A 15,520-nucleotide genomic window follows, 5' to 3' on the forward strand; every position below is an offset into this window, starting at 1 on the left:
GCCAAAACCCTATTTCCACCGCCGCAACCTTCTGCACCCGTGAGATCCCATCTTGGGGCCTTTTCCGGCGCTCCGCCGGAGGGGGCATTGATCACGGAGGGCTTCTACATCAACACCATAGCCTCTCCGATGATGTGTGAGTAGTTTACCTCAGACCTTCGGGTCCATAGTTATTAGCTAGATGGCTTCTTCTCTCTCTTTGGATCTCAATACAAAGTTCTCCTCGATCTTCTTGGAGATCTATTCGATGTAATCTTCTTTTGCGGTGTGTTTGTCGAGATCCGATGAATTGTGGGTTTATGATCAAGATTATCTATGAACAATATATGAATCTCCTCTGAATTCTTTTATGTATGATTGGTTATCTTTGCAAGTCTCTTCGAATTATCAGTTTGGTTTGGCCTACTAGATTGATCTTTCTTGCAATTGGGAGAAGTGCTTAGCTTTGGGTTCAATCTTGCGGTGTCCTTTCCCAGTGACAGCAGGGCAGCAAGGCACGTATTGTATTGTTGCCATCGAGGATAAAAAGATGGGGTTTATATCATATTGCATGAGTTTATCCCTCTACATCATGTCATCTTACTTAAAGCATTACTCTGTTCTTATGAACTTAATACTCTAGATGCATGCTGGATAGCGGTCGATGTGTGGAGTAATAGTAGTAGATGCAGAATCGTTTCGGTCTACTTGTCACGGATGTGATGCCTATATACATGATCATACCTAGATATTCTCATAACTATGCTCAATTCTATCAATTGCTCGACAGTAATTCGTTTACCCACCGTAATACTTATGCTCTTGAGAGAAGCCACTAGTGAAATCTATGGCCCCCGGGTCTATCTTCCATCATATTAATCTTCCAACACCTAGCTATTTTTATTGCCGTTTATTTTACTTTGCATCTTTATTTCTCTTTATCGTAAAAATACCAAAAAATATTATCTTATCAGATCTCACCCTCGTAAGTGACCGTGAAGGGATTGACAACCCTTTTATCGCGTTGGTTGCGAGGTTTTTATTTGTTTGTGTAGGTGCGTGGGACTCGTGCGTGATCTCCTACTGGATTGATACCTTGGTTCTCAAAAACTGAGGGCAATACTTACGCTACTTTACTGCATCACCCTTTCCTCTTCAAGCGAAAACCAACGCAGTGCTCAAGAGGTAGCATGAAGCTGCTGTTGGGGAACGTAGTAGTTTCAAAAAATTTCCTACGAACACGCAAGATCATGGTGATGCATAGCAACGAGAGGGGAGAGTGTTGTCCACGCACCCTCGTAGACCGATAGCGGAAGCGTTAACACAACGCGGTTGATTGTAGTCGTACGTCTTCACGATCCGACCGATCAAGTACCGAACGTATGGCACCTCCGAGTTCAGCACACGTTCAGCTCGATGACGTCCCTCGAACTCCGATCCAGCCGAGTGTTGAGGGAGAGTTTCGTCAGCACGACGGCGTGGTGACGATGATGATGTTCTACCAACGCAGGGCTTCGCCTAAGCACCGCTACGATATTATCGAGGTGTAATATGGTGGAGGGGGGCACCGCACACGACTAAGAGATCAATAGATCAATTGTTGTGTCTATGGGGTGCCCCCCTGCCCCCGTATATAAAGGAGCAAGGGGGGAGGCGGCCGTCCTAGGAGGAGGGCGCGCCAAGGGGGGAGTCCTACTCCCACCGGGAGTAGGACTCCTCCTTTCCTTGTTGGAATAGGAGAAGGGAAGGGAGAAGGAGAAAGAAGGAAGGGGGCGCCCCCCCTCCCTAGTCCAATTCGGACTAGTCCATGGGGAGGGGTGCGGCCACCCTTTGGGGTCTTTCTCTCCTTTCCCGTATGGCCCATTAAGGCCCAATACGAATTCCCGTAACTCTCCGGTACTCCGAAAAATACCCGAATCACTCGGAACCTTTCCGAAGTCCTAATATAGTCGTCCAATATATCGATCTTTACGTCTCGGCCATTTTGAGACTCCTCATCATGTCCCCGATCTCATCCGGGACTCTGAACTCCTTCGATACATCAAAACACATAAACTCATAATATAACTGTCATCGTAACGTTAAGCGTGCGGAACCTACGGGTTCGAGAACTATGTAGACATGACCGAGACACCTCTCCGGTCAATAACCAATAGCGGAATCTGGATGCTCATATTGGTTCCCACATATTCTACGAAGATCTTTATCGGTCAAACCGCATAACAACATACGTTGTTCCATTTGTCATCGGTATGTTACTTGCCCGAGATTCGATCGTCGGTATCTCAATACCTAGTTCAATCTCGTTACCGGCAAGTCTCTTTACTCGTTCCGTAATACATCATCCCGCAACTAGCTCATTAGTTGCAATGCTTGCAAGGCTTATAGTGATGTGCATTACCGAGTGGGCCCAGAGATACCTCTCCAACAATCGGAGTGACAAATCCTAATCTCGAAATACGCCAACCCAACAAGTACCTTCGGAGACACCTGTAGAGCACCTTTATAATCACCCAGTTACGTTGTGACGTTTGGTAGCATACAAAGTGTTCCTCTGGTAAACGGGAGTTGCATAATCTCATAGTCATAGGAACATGTATAAGTCATGAAGAAAGCAATAGCAACATACTAAACGATCGAGTGTTAAGCTAACGAAATGGGTCAAGTCAATCACATCATTCTCCTAATGATGTGATCCCGTTAATCAAATGACAACTCATGTCTATGGCTAGGAAACATAACCATCTTTGATCAACGAGCTAGTCAAGTAGAGGCATACTAGTGACACTCTGTTTGTCTATGTATTCACACATGTATTATGTTTCCGGTTAATACAATTCTAGCATGAATAATAAACATTTGTCATGATATAAGGAAATAAATAATAACTTTATTATTGCCTCTAGGGCATATTTCCTTGAGTCTCCCACTTGCACTAGAGTCAATAATCTAGTTCACATCGCCATGTGATTTAACATCAATAGTTCACATCACCATGTGATTAACACCCATAGTTCACATCGTCATGTGACCAACACCCAAAGGGTTTACTAGAGTCAGTAATCTAGTTCACATCGCTATGTGATTAACACCCAAAGAGTACTAAGGTGTGATTATGTTTTGCTTGTGAGATAATTTTAGTCAACGGGTCTGTCACATTCAGATCCGTAAGTATTTTGCAAATTTCTATGTCTACAATGCTCTGCACGGAGCTAGTCTAGCTAATTGCTCCCACTTTCAATATGTATCTAGACCGAGACTTAGAGTCATCTAGATTAGTGTCAAAACTTGCATCGACGTAACCCTTTACAACGAACCTTTTGTCACTTCCATAATCGAGAAACGTATCCTTATTCCAGTAAGGATAATTTTGACCACTGTCCAGTGATCCACTCCTAGATCACTATTGTACTCCCTTGCCAAAATCAGTGTAGGGTATACAATAGATATGGTACATAGCATGGCATACTTTATAGAACCTATGGCCGAGGCATAGGGAATGACTTTCATTCTTTTTCTATCTTCTGCCGTGGTCGGGCTTTGAGTCTTACTCAATTTCACACCTTGTAACACAGGCAAGAAACTCTTTCTTTGACTGTTCCATTTTGAACCACTTCAAAATCTTGTTAAGGTATGTACTCATTGAAAAAACTTATCAAGCGTCTTGATCTATCTCTATAGATCTTGATGCTCAATATGTAAGTAGCTTCACCGAGGTCTTTCTTTGAAAAACTCCTTTCAAACACTCCTTTATGCTTTGCAGAATAATTCTACATTATTTCCGATCAACAATATGTCATTCACATATACTTATCAGAAATGTTGTAGTGCTCCCACTCACTTTCTTGTAAATACAGGCTTCTCCGCAAGTCTGTATAAAACTATATCCTTTGATCAACTTATCAAAGCGTATATTCCAACTCCGAGATACTTGCACCAGTCCATAGATGGATCGCTGGAGCTTGCATATTTTGTTAGCACCTTTAGGATTGACAAAACCTTCTAGTTGCATCATATACAACTCTTCTTTAATAAATCCATTAAGGAATGCAGTTTTGTTTATCCATTTGCCAGATTTCATAAAATGCGGCAATTGCTAAAATGATTCGGACAGACTTAAGCATAGATACGAGTGAGAAACTCTCATCGTAGTCAACACCTTAAACTTGTCGAAAACCTTTTTGCGACAATTCTAGCTTTGTAGATAGTAACACTACTATCAGCGTCCGTCTTCCTCTTGAAGATCCATTTAATCTCAATGGCTCGCCGATCATTGGGCAAGTCAATCAAAGTCCATACTTTGTTCTCATACATGGATCTCATCTCAGATTTCATGGCCTCAAGCCATTTTGCGGAATCTGGGCTCACCATCGCTTCTTCATAGTTCGTAGGTTCGTCATGGTCTAGTAACATAACCTCCAGAACAGGATTACCGTACCACTCTGGTGCGGATCTTACTCTGGTTGACCTACGAGGTTCAGTAATAACTTGATCTGAAGTTCCATGATCATCATCATTAACTTCCTCACTAATTGGTATAGGCGTCACAGAAACTGGTTTCTGCGATGAACTACTTTCCAATAAGGGAGCAGGTACAATTACCTCATCAAGTTCTACTTTCCTCCCACTCACTTCTTTCGAGAGAAACTCCTTCTCTAGAAAGGATCCATACTTAGCAACGAATGTTTTGCCTTCGGATCTGTGATAGAAGGTGTACCCAACTGTCTCCTTTGGGTATCCTATGAAGACACATTTCTCCTATTTGGGTTTGAGCTTATCAGGATGAAACCTTTTCATATAAGCATCACAACCCCAAACTTTAAGAAACGACAACTTTGGTTTCTTGCCAAACCACAGTTCATAAGATGTCGTCTCAACGGATTTAGATGGTACCCTATTTAACGTGAATGTAGCTGTCTCTAATGCATAACCCCAAAACGATAGTGGTAGATCGGTAAGAGACATCATATATCGCACCATATCTAATAAAGTATGGTTACGATGTTCGGACACACCATTACACCATGGTGTTCCAGGTGGCGTGAGTAGTGAAACTATTTCACATTGTTTTAACTGAAGGCCAAACTCGTAACTCAAATACTCTTCTCCACGATCAGATCGTAGAAACTTTATTTTCTTGTTACGATGATTTTCTGCTTCACTCTGAAATTATATGAACTTTTCAAATGTTTCAGACTTCTGTTTCATTAAGTAGATATACCCATATCTGCTCAAATCATCTGTGAAGGTCAGAAAATAATGATACCTGCTACGAGCCTCAATATTCATCGGACCACATACATCTGTATGTATGATTTCCAACAAATCTGTTGCTCTCTCCATAGTTCCGGAGAACGGCGTTTTAGTCATCTTGCCCATGAGGCACGGTTCGCAAGCATCAAGTGATTCATAATCAAGTGATTCCAAAATCCCATCAGTATGGAGTTTCTTCATGCGCTTTACACCAATATGACCTAAACGGCAGTGCCACAAATAAGTTGCACTATCATTATTAACTTTGCATCTTTTGGCTTCATTATTATGAATATGTGTATCACTACGATCGAGATCCAACAACCATTTTATTGGGTGTATGACCATAGAAGGTTTTATTCATGTAAACAGAACAACAATTATTCTCTAATTTAAATGAATAACCGTATTGCAACAAACATGATCAAATCATATTCATGCTCAACGCAAACACCAAATAACACTTATTTAGTTTCAACACTAATCCCGAAAGTATAGGGAGTGTGCGATGATGATCATATCAATCTTGGAACTACTTCCAACACACATCGTCACCTCGCCTTTTACTAGTCTCTGTTTATTCTGCAACTCCCGTTTCGAGTTACTACTCTTAGCAACTGAACCAGTATCAAATACCGAGGGGTTGCTATAAACACTAGTAAAGTACATATCAATAACATGTATATCCAATATACCTTTGTTCACTTTGCCATCCTTCTTATCCGCCAAATACTTGGGGCATTTTCGCTTCCAGTGACCAGTCTGCTTGCAGTAGAAGCACTCAGTCTCAGGCTTAGGACCAGACTTAGGCTTCTTCACTTGAGCAGCAATTTGCTTGTCGTTCTTCTTGAAGTTCCCCTTCTATCCCTTTGCCCTTTTCTTGAAACTAGTGGTCTTGTTAACCATCAACACTTGATGTTTTTCTTGATTTCTACCTTCGTCGATTTCAGCATCACGAAGAGCTCGGGAATTACTTTCGTCATCCCTTGCATACTATAGTTCATCACGAAGTTCTACTAACTTGGTGATGGTGACTAGAGAATTCTGTCAATCACTATTTTATCTGGAAGATTAACTCCCACTTGATTCAAGCGATTGTAGTACCCAGACAATCTGAGCACATGCTCACTGCTTGAGCTATTCTCCTCCATCTTTTAGCTATAGAACTTGTTGGAGGCTTCATATCTCTCAACTCGGGTATTTGCTCGAAATATTAACTTCAACTCCTGGATCATCTCATATGGTCCATGACGTTCAAAACGTCTTTGAAGTCCCGATTCTAAGCCGTTAAGCATGGTGCACTAAACTATCAAGTAGTCATCATATTGAGCTAGCCAAACGTTCATAACGTCTGCATCTGCTCCTGCAATAGGTCTGTCACCTAGCGGTGCATCAAGGACATAATTCTTCTGTGCAGCAATGAGGATAATCCTCAGATCACGGATCCAATCCGTATCATTGCTACTAACATCTTTCAACATAATTTTTCTCTAGGAATATATCAAAAATAAACATAGGGAAGCAACAACACGAGCTATTGATCTACAACATAATTTGCAAAATACTATCAGGACTAAGTTCATGATAAATTTAAGTTCAATTAATCATATTACTTAAGAACTCCCACTTAGATAGACATCCCTCTAATCCTCTAAGTGATCACGTGATCCATATCAACTAAACCATGTCCGATCATCACGTGAGATGGAGTAGTTTCAATGGTGAACATCACTATGTTGATCATATCTACTATATGATTCACGCTCGACCTTTCGGTCTCCGTGTTCCGAGGCCATATCTGCATATGCTAGGCTCGTCAAGTTTAACCTGAGTATTCCGCGTGTGCAACTGTTTTGCACCCGTTGTATTTGAACGTAGAGCCTATCACACCCGATCATCACGTGGTGTCTCAGCACGAAGAACTTTCGCAACGGTGCATACTCAGGGAGAACACTTTTATCTTGAAATTTTAGTGAGAGATCATCTTATAATGCTACCGTCAATCAAAGCAAGATAAGATGCATAAAAGATAAACATCACATGCAATCAATATAATTGATATGATATGGCCATCATCATCTTGTGCTTGTGATCTCCATCTCCGAAGCACCGTCATGATCACCATTGTCACCGGCGCGACACCTTGATCTCCATCGTAGCATTGTTGTCGTCTCGCCAACTATTGCTTTTATGACTATCGCTACCGCTTAGTGATAAAGTAAAACAATTACATGGCGATTGCATTTCATACAATAAAGCGACAACCATATGGCTCCTGCCAGTTGCCGATAACTCGGTTACAAAACATGATCATCTCATACAATAAAATATAGCATCATGTCTTGAACATATCACATCACAACATGCCCTGCAAAAACAAGTTAGACGTCCTCTACTTTGTTGTTGCAAGTTTTACATGGCTGCTACGGGCTTAGCAAGAACCGTTCTCACCTACGCATCAAAACCACAACGGTATTTCGTCAAGTTAGTGATGTTTTAACCTTCAACAAGAACCGTTCTCACCTACGCATCAAAACCACAACGATAGTTTGTCAAGTTGGTGCTGTTTTAACCTTCGCAAGGACCGGGCGTAGCCACACTTGGTTCAACTAAAGTGAGAGAGACAGACACCCGCCAGTCACCTTTAAGCAACGAGTGCTCGCAACGGTGAAACCAGTCTCGCGTAAGCGTACGCGTAATGTCGGTCCGGGCCGCTTCATCTCACAATACCGCTGAACCAAAGTATGACATGCTGGTAAGCAGTATGACTTATATCGCCCACAACTCACTTGTGTTCTACTCGTGCATAACATCAACGCATAAAACCAGGCTCGGATGCCACTGTTGGGGAACGTGGTAATTTCAAAAAAATTCCTACGTACACGCAAGATCATGGCGATGCATAGCAACGAGAGGGGAGAGTGTTGTCCACGTACCCTCGTAGACCGATAGCGGAAGCGTTAACACAACGCGGTTGATGTAGTCGTACGTCTTCACGATCCGACCGATCAAGTACCGAACGTATGGCACCTCCGAGTTCAGCACACGTTCAGCTCGATGACGTCCCTCGAACTCCGATCCAGCCGAGTGTTGAGGGAGAGTTTCGTCAGCACGACGGCGTGGTGACGATGATGATGTTCTACCGACGCAGGGCTTCGCCTAAACACCGCTACGATATTATCGAGGTGTAATATGGTGGAGGGGGCACCGCACACGGCTAAGAGATCAATAGATCAATTGTTGTGTCTATGGGGTGCCCCCTGCCCCCGTATATAAAGGAGCAAGGGGGGAGGCGGCCGGCCTAGGAGGAGGGCGCGCCAAGGGGGGATTCCTACTCCCACCGGGAGTAGGACTCCTCCTTTCCTTGTTGGAATAGGAGAAGGGAAGGGAGAAGGAGAAAGAAGGAAGGGGGCGCCCCCCCTCCCTAGTCCAATTCGGACTAGGCCATGGGGAGGGGTGCGGCCACCCTTTGGGGTCTTTCTCTCCTTTCCCGTATGGCCCATTAAGGCCCAATACGAATTCCCGTAACTCTCCGGTACTCCGAAAAAATACCCGAATCACTCGGAACCTTTCCGAAGTCTGAATATAGTCGTCCAATATATCAATCTTTACGTCTCGGCCATTTCGAGACTCCTCGTCATGTCCCCGATCTCATCCGGGACTCCGAACTCCTTCGGTACATCAAAACACATAAACTCATAATATAACTGTCATCGTAACGTTAAGCGTGCGGACCCTACGGGTTCGAGAACTATGTAGACATGAACGAGACACCTCTCCGGTCAATAACCAATAACGGAATCTGGATGCTCATATTGGTTCCCACATATTCTACGAAGATCTTTATCGGTCAAACCGCATAACAACATACGTTGTTCCATTTTTCATCGGTATGTTACTTGCCCGAGATTCGATCGTCGGTATATCAATACCTAGTTCAATCTCGTTACCGGCAAGTCTCTTTACTCGTTCTGTAATACATCATCCCGCAACTCACTCATTAGTTGCAATGCTTGCAAGGCTTATAGTGATGTGCATTATCGAGTGGGCCCAGAGATACCTCTCCGACAATCGGAGTGACAAATCCTAATCTCGAAATACGCCAACCCAACAAGTACCTTCGTAGACACCTGTAGAGCACCTTTATAATCATCCAGTTACGTTGTGACGTTTGGTAGCACACAAAGTGTTCCTCTGGTAAACGGGAGTTGCATAATCTCATAGTCACAGGAACATGTATAATTCATGAAGAAAGCAATAGCAACATACTAAACGATCGAGTGCTAAGCTAACGAAATGGGTCAAGTCAATCACATCATTCTCCTAATGATGTGATCCCGTTAATCAAATGACAACTCATGTCTATGGCTAGGAAACATAACCATCTTTGATCAACGAGCTAGTCAAGTAGAGGCATACTAGTGACACTTTGTTTGTCTATGTATTCACACATGTATTATGTTTCCGGTTAATACAATTCTCGCATGAATAATAAACATTTATCATGATATAAGGAAATAAATAATAACTTTATTATTGCCTCTAGGGCATATTTCCTTCAGCTGCTTATATATTGGGCATCAAGATCTATAGAGATAGATCAAGACGCACTTTCGCAAAGCACATACCTTGATAAAGTTTTGAAGAAATTCAAAATGGATCAAGCAAAGAAAGGGTTCTTGCCTGTGTTACAAGGTGTGAAATTGAGTCAGACTCAATGCCCGACCACTTCAGAAGATAGAGAGAAAATGAAAGGTGTTCCCTATGCTTCAGCCATAGGCTCTATCATGTATACAATGTTGTGTACCAGACCTAATGTTTGCCTTGCTATTAGTTTAGCAGGGAGGTACCAAAGTAATACAGGAGTGGGTCACTGGACAGCGGTCAAGAACATCCTGAAATACCTGAAAAGGACTAAGGATATGTTTCTCATTTATGGAGGTGACAAAGAGCTCATCGTAAATGGTTACGTCGATGCAAGCTTTGACACTGATCCGGATGACTCTAAGTCACAAACCGGATACGTGTTTATATTGAACGGTGGAGCTGTCAGTTGGTGCAGTTCTAAGCAAAGCGTCGTGGCGGGATCTACATGCGAAGCAGAGTACATAGCTGCTTCGGAAGTAGCAAATGAAGGAGTCTGGATGAAGGAGTTCATATCCGATCTAGGTGTCATACCTAGTGCATCGGGTCCAATGAAAATCTTTTGTGACAATACTGGTGCAATTGCCTTGGCAAAGGAATCCAGATTTCATAAGAGAACCAAGCACATTAAGAGACACTTCAATTCCATCCGCGATCAAGTCAAGGAGAGAGACATAGAGATTTGCAAGATACATACAGATCTGAATGTTGCAGACCCGTTGACTAAGCCTCTCTCACGAGCAAAACATGATCAACACCAAGACTCCATGGGTGTTAAAATCATTACTGTGTAATCTAGATTATTGACTCTAGTGCAAGTGGGAGACTGAAGGAAATATGCCCTAGAGGCAAGAATAAAGTTGTTATTTATATTTCCTTATATCATGATAAATGTTTATTATTCATGCTAGAATTGTATTAACCGGATACTTAGTACATGTGTGAATACTTAGACTAACAGAATGTCACTAGTATGCCTCTAATTGACTAGCTCGTTGAATCAAAGGTGGTTAAGTTTCCTAGCCATGGACATGAGTTGTCATTTGATTAACGGGGTCACATCATTAGAGAATGATGTGATTGACTTGACCCATTCCGTTAGCTTAGCACTTGATTGTTTAGTATATTGCTATTGCTTTCTTCCTGACTTATACATGTTCCTATGACTATGAGATTATGCAACTCCCGAATACTGGAGGAACACTTTGTGTGCTACCAAACGTCACAACGTAACTGAGTGATTATAAAGGTGCTCTACAGGTGTCTCCGATGGTACTTGTTGAGTTGGCATAGATCGAGATTAGGATTTGTCACTCTGATTGTCGGAGAGGTGTCTCTGGGCCCTCTCGGTAATGCACGTCACTATAAGCCTTGCAAGCATTGTAACTAATGAGTTAGTTGCGGGATGATGCATTACGGAACGAGTAAGAGACTTGCCGGCAACGAGATTGAACCAGGTATTGAGATACCGACGATCGAATCTCGGGCAAATAACATACCGATGACAAAGGGAACAACGTATGTTGTTATTTGACTGATAAAGATCTTCGTAGAATATGTGGGAGCCAATATGAGCATCCAGGTTCCGCTATTGGTTATTGGCCGAAGACGTGTCTCGGTCATGTCTGCATAGTTCTCGAACCCGTAGGGTCCGCACGGTTAACGTTCGGTGACGATCGGTTTGATGAGTTTATGTGTTTTGATGTACCGAAGGTAGTTCGGAGTCCCGGATATGATCACGGACATGACGAGGAGTCTTGAAATGGTCGAGACGTAAAGATCGATATATTGGAAGCCTATGTTTGGACATCGGAATGGTTTCGGGTGAGTTCGGGCATATACCGGAGCACCAGGAGGTTACCAGAACCCCCCGGGAGGTATATGGGCCTTATTGGGCCATAGTGGGAGAGAAGAGAAGGAGGCCGAGGAGGGGGCACCCCCCCAAGCCCAATCCGAATTGGGTGGGGGGCCGGCCCCCCTTTCCTTCCCCCTCTCTCCCCTTTCCTTCCACTCCTAGTCCAACTAGGGAAGGGGGGAATCCTAGTCCCGGTGGGAATACGACTCCCCATGGGGCGCGCCATAGGAGGGCCGGCCCTCCCCCTCGTCCACTCCTTTATATACGGGGGAGGGGGGCACCCCATAGATACACAAGTTGATCATTGATCTTTTAGCCGTGTGCGGTGCCCCCCTCCACCATAATCCACCTCGGTCATATCGTTGCAGTGCTTAGGCGAAGCCCTACACCGGTAGCTTCATCATCACCGTCATCACGCCGTCGTGCTGACGAAGCTCTTCCCCGACACTCTGCTGGATCGTGAGTTCGTGGGACGTCACCGAGCCGAACGTGTGCAGATCGCGGAGGTGCCGTACTTTCGGTGCTAGGATCGGTCGATCGTGAAGACGTACGACTACATCAACCGTGTTGTCATAATGCTTCCGCTTACGGTCTACGAGGGTACGTGGACAACACTCTCCCCTCTCGTTGCTATGCATCACCATGATCTTGCGTGTGCGTAGGAATTTTTTTGAAATTACTACGTTACCCAACACAGTGCCAGTTCCTGTTTGTTGCATGTTTTTTTTGTTTCACAGAAAATCCATATCAAATGGAGTCCAAAGAGGATAAAAACTGACGGATATTTTTTTGGAATATATGTGATTTTTGGGAAGAAGAATCAACGCAAGACGATGCCCGAGGGGGCCACGAGGCAGGGGGGCGCGCCCCCGACCCTCGTGGCCACCCCGTAAGGCGGTTGGTGCCCTTCTTTCACCGCAAGAAAGCCAATATCCGGATAAAAATCGTGTCCAAATTTCAGCCCGATCGGAGTTACGGATCTCCGGGAATATAAGAAATGGTGAAAGGCCAGAATCTGGAACGCAGAAACAGAGAGAGACAGAGAGACAGATCCAATCTCGGAGGGGCTCTCGCCCCTCCCATGCCATGGAAGCCAAGGACCAGAGGGGAAACCCTTCTCCCATCTAGGGAGAAGGTCAAGGAAGAAGGGGGGGCTCTCTCCCCCCTCTCTCCCGGTGGCGCCGGAACGCCGCCGGGGCCATCATCGTCACCACAATCTACACCAACACCTCCGTCATCTTCACCAACATCTTCATCACCTTCCCCCATCTATCTACAGCGGTCCACTCTCCCGCAACCCGCTGTACCCTCTACTTGAACATGGTGCTTTATGCTTCATATTATTATCCAATGATGTGTTGCCATCCTATGATGTCTGAGTAGATTTTCGTTGTCCTATCGGTAATTGGTGAATTGCTATGATTGGTTTAATTTGCTTGTGATTATGTTGCTGTCCTTTGGTGCCCATCATATCAGCGCGTGCGTGGATCACACCATAGGGTTAGTTGTATGTTGATAGGGCTATGTATTGGAGGGCAAGAGTGACAGAAGCTTCAACCTAGCATAGAAATTGATGCATACGGGATTGAAGGGGGACCAATATATCTTAATGCTATGGTTGGGTTTTACCTTAATGAACGTTAGTAGTTGCGGATGCTTGCTAATAGTTCCAACCACAAGTGCATAGAATTCCAAGTCAGGGATGCCATGCTAGCAGTGGCCTCTCCCACATAAAACTTGCTATCGGTCTAGTAAAGTAGTCAATTGCTTAGGGACAATTTCGCAACTCCTACCACCACTTTTCCACACTCGCTATACTAACTTTATTGTGTCTTTATCTAAACAGCCCCTAGTTTTTATTTACGTGCTCTTTATATTCTTGCAAACCTATCCAACAACACGTACAAAGTACTTCTAGTTTCATACTTGTTCTAGGTAAAGCGAACATTAAGCGTGTGTAGAGTTGTATCGGTGGTCGATAGAACTTGAGGGAATATTTATTCTACCTTTAGCTCCTCGTTGGGTTCGACACTCTTACTTATCGAAAGATGCTACAATTGATCCCCTATACTTGTGGGTTATCAAACCGCACCTCGTACAACGATCCATCCTTTTTGTTGAGTATGACGAACCCTCTTGTCTTCTTTGCATCTGCATAAGGCATGTCTGACTTTGACTACTAGGTGTCCGTTGGCCTCTCTTGCTTCGACCACGATGAGTAGTCATCGTTGACTTGTCCGTCTGCATAGCCATCGTCAAACTTGAGGGGACGCATTCTGCCGAACAGTGGTCGGGCATCGCCGGACGAGGGCTCCTCAGATGACAACCATGTCCGGACGATCTGAGTGACTGCAACTCTGTGAACACGTAGTGAGTGTTCAGATCGACGATGTACAGTGGATGGTGGCCAGAGGCGGAGATGAAGCAGGCGACAAAGTGCTGCGATGGTTGCCGCACACTGGGCTGGTCGTTTAGATGTCCGACATACTAGTACGCCGCCTTGTACTAGGGGGCAGGGTGGTGATTGCCCGGGCAACGCCACCACGACGGACAGCTTTGCAGGAGGAGCTCCGGCCTGAGTGTCCGCTAGCACCTTCTTCTACTGCGCCTCCACATGCCGCCCTTAACGTTCCATGGATGCGATTGTGTGCATGGTCTTCCCCGTGTTCGGAGGGACCTCAAACCTTTCCATGGCTTCCAACGGATTCATCATGGCGGTGGCTAGATGACAGAACAGGCTGGACCGGGCGAGCACAATGACTATTGGCGTGGAGAGGGCGGTGGTTGGCGCAGAATCCATGCTGGGTTGTGAAATTGTGTGGGATCCAGACTGGGTTTTTGTTGGGTCTGGGGTGTCGATGTCCGGACTTCCTAGAGCTCTCCCATATTTGGGGCCAGCTTATAGGATTTCAGGCGTCCAAACCAACCCGACCCGATTTGGTGATCCTCATTGAATGGCTAAGAGTGTTCGCGCGTCGTTTTAGTGATCCGGGAAGGAGCTGCCCTACAAATTGCAAAGGTAGATGACATTATAAGGCCAGGTAGTAAAAAATCTTCTCGAATTTCGATTTTGGTTCCTAAGTAGTCAAAAGTTAGTATCATTTTAACCCCAACGATGCTCATATTAGTAATATCTACATCATGGAAAGTGATAGATGGCATAATTATTCTTTTCGTTTGTTAACTAATAAAAACATAATATTGTAAACTTTTTTTTTTGTGGCGTGCTACCCGTCGACCGACTGATCTTTTGAAAAGATCACCCGAGTTGCGAGCCGTCAGATCTGTCATCATCGGGTGGCTGAGTGTCGTCTTCATCTTCACATTTGCAAACATAGGTGATGTTGGAGAAAATTTGCTTTCGTCTTCATTTTCTTTGCACCATAAGTGATGTCGCAATTTTTTTGACAAATGAGATAGTGTTACAGAAATGCCGACGCCATTTTGACACATGTTGTAGTAGCACCGCCGTCGTTGTTTCAGAAGCTCGTCTCAGCAGCAGCGTCCCATCGCCCTAGTCGCGCCCGTCGTCTCTCCTCTTCCTCCGCCATTCCAGCATTGACGCATCGGCTCACCGGCAACCTTGCAGCAATGGTTGCCATTGCTTCATCACGTTCACTTGGGTACTGGCATGGCTTGATGCAAAACGGGGAGAGGAGTAACCACTCCTGCTTGCTACTAGGGAGGAGGGGAAATTGTGTGGCAGTGTCCTACTACATGGAGCACCACGCCGGGGAATAAAAGGAGGTAGGCGGCGGCGTGCTTTCGAGAGAGAAATAGGAGAGTATG

Source organism: Aegilops tauschii, chromosome 5, assembly GCF_002575655.3.
Source record: "Aegilops tauschii subsp. strangulata cultivar AL8/78 chromosome 5, Aet v6.0, whole genome shotgun sequence".
NCBI lineage: Eukaryota > Viridiplantae > Streptophyta > Magnoliopsida > Poales > Poaceae > Aegilops > Aegilops tauschii.